The sequence below is a fragment of the Mandrillus leucophaeus genome, unplaced genomic scaffold, assembly GCF_000951045.1.
Source record: "Mandrillus leucophaeus isolate KB7577 unplaced genomic scaffold, Mleu.le_1.0 Scaffold16, whole genome shotgun sequence".
NCBI classification, from domain to species: domain Eukaryota; kingdom Metazoa; phylum Chordata; class Mammalia; order Primates; family Cercopithecidae; genus Mandrillus; species Mandrillus leucophaeus.
Window position 1 is genome coordinate 8,782,457 of NW_012101587.1, and position 2,425 is coordinate 8,784,881.

Here is a 2,425-nt window from a genome sequence, read left to right on the forward strand (position 1 = left end):
GGGTGACCTCTCTCCTGTACTTGTCAGTGCCCAAAGCCCAGAGGGGACTGAGGCGGCAGGGGACTGACTTGTCAGAGCCTCCCTGAGCATGCACACACCCAGTTGGGTCATGACAGCATCCGGGCTCGGCTTCAACTTGGCTCTGAAATCTGAGTGGGTGCTGGGAGCAGGGAGAGTCCAGGTAGCAGAAGGAGGCACAAGAGTACAGAGAATATGCTCTATTAATAGAAATAACTCAAGCGAAGCCTGCTGGGGCAGGGGGGATTCCTGGGTCCCCGAGAGCACAGGAATGCCCATGTCTGCAGCTGGGGTTGGGAGGCTGCAGCTGTGCCTGGAAGTGGGCAGGGCTCCCGCCTTCTCCCTGCTGCAGCTGGCTGGAACACTCAGCCCCTGGGACGCCTCCCCCAGCGAAGCCGGGCGCTTGGCAGCGGCCGCTCCAGGCAGGCTGTGACTGCCATCAAAGGGAGATAGATTGGAGGTGTGGATAAGACAACTGAATGTTTGATTTTCTGGTTGTCTTCACGGGTGGGAGCCCACCGTGACTGCTGAGTGCCAAGTGCTAGAAACTGTTAGCCAGATACAGAAGCAAAGAACAGACAGAAGGCTTCGCTTTGAGCAATGAAGTTGTGTAGGAAATTAACAATACCTCTTGCAAACTGTGTCCAAAATTTTTAAAGAGCTTGACTGGTTTACATTCAATGTATAGTCACAGTATTTGTAGTGGAAGAGAATGGGGCTGGAAGTCAGGCCACCTGAATAGAACCTTTATAAATTTTAATGATTTATTCAGACGTCTGTGGTGTGCCTCAACTTCTCATCTGGTAAATAAAATTTTCACACACAGCTTGGATATATCAAATTATATATTTCCAAATTTTTATTAAAATTTTTTGTAGGATTTTATTTATAATATTATGTATGCATATGCTTCTCTTTATATACACAGTTATAATTGATGTAATTTCTTATTCTGAGGAAATGCTTGCTTGCAGAAGAAAAACTAAACTAAAGGAATTTATAACAGAACTGGGGTAGGCATTGTTGGAATGGATTTTTAACTGATTTGTCAATACCTTAGAATAGTTTGCACTCATCTTTTTATTACAGCACACACATAATAAAGATACAAAATACCAGTTTTTAAAGATTTGCTGAAACACCTTGTTCCCTTTTGCTTCTAAAATATCGACATCATTCACCATGAGCACTTCGTCAATGTATTCTCACTGTTGCTTCATTGCACAGTCACGAAGTCAAAAATGGGTATAGGTTCAATCAATGATTTAAAAACAGATATCCAGAAAATTGTTTATATATTTTCAAACTTTTTTTTCTTCTCTTTCTGTTAACTTTGTTTCCTTCCCTTTTGTTACATCTTTCTCTTGTTCTTCTCAGCTCTTCTAGTGAAACTACTGCAAGCAAAAGGGAAGAGGTGTGTGGAGTGTAAAATAAGAGCTCTCTGGAGTTATTCCAGAAAATATCATGTAAAGTTGTCATCAAATTTAGTTCCCTGACTCACTTAACATGGTTAAGAATATACTCTATTAATAGAAATAACTCAATTTACCTGTACTGTCTTGAATAAATTACCTTCTTAAAAAATCCCTTTCTTCATTTTTTCTTTTTCTAATTACTCACAGGAAGATATATCTTATTAAGACATTGGGTTGGAGTTTGGATTTTGTCTTCCCTTGCTACCCAGCATTTAACTGAAATTTAATTGTTGTTTTTGATGTGTATGTGTTTGTTATTTTTCTGTGTATATTTTTCTAGGGAAGTGTAAAGATAGACAAAATAAAACACAACCTATGAAATTATAGCTTTCAGTTTTGCCAGAATGATGGTCTATTAATGCTCAGGGCCTCTTAACTTCTCACTTAAAACAAAGTGGGGAAAAATCACCAACTAATAGGTTTCTATTATATTAATTACGGTATCATGGGCATTTACCAAAACAAACATTTTTACTCTCAGAAAATGGCATCTTAAACAGTCCAGTTTTCTTGAAAACTTAGTAATTCTTCATAATAAATGCTCTTTTGTGACTTCTTTTTATTACTAACCCACATAATATTTCTATATTATCTAGTTTCTATGTTCCCTTTTCATCCCTTTTTTCTTGCATCATGGTGCTAAATTGGATGGAGATTTGATGAAACACATTTTCTATGTCTTTTAATATCAGGGCTTATGTTTTGTTCTGGAATCACTCTTAGCCTTGTGTGTTTTATATTAGCTCTGTAACTCCCCAACCTCACAAAGAAACCAAAGCTTCTTTCACATTTCAACACAATAACGTGCACTCCCTTCTGGTCCAGGATTCCAAGCATCTGTGTGTCCCTTCCCTCAAGATGGAATTGTCTCTGGTCTCCACATTCGTCTCAGTTGGAAGTCGCATTCAGATATTTTTGATTTATGGCTGTTG

At 39.0% G+C, this 2,425-nt stretch overlaps 1 long non-coding RNA gene across 1 annotated transcript in view; it reads left to right on the forward strand.

Moving 5' to 3' along the window:
- Positions 1-2,425, forward strand: part of LOC105536514 — an 8,011-nt gene that overhangs the window by 3,028 nt on the left and 2,558 nt on the right. Inside the window, exons 2-3 of the long non-coding RNA XR_001005604.1 lie at positions 1,396-1,432; positions 1,774-1,912. This is a non-coding gene — a long non-coding RNA (uncharacterized LOC105536514). The remainder of the gene's footprint in view (positions 1-1,395; positions 1,433-1,773; positions 1,913-2,425) is intronic.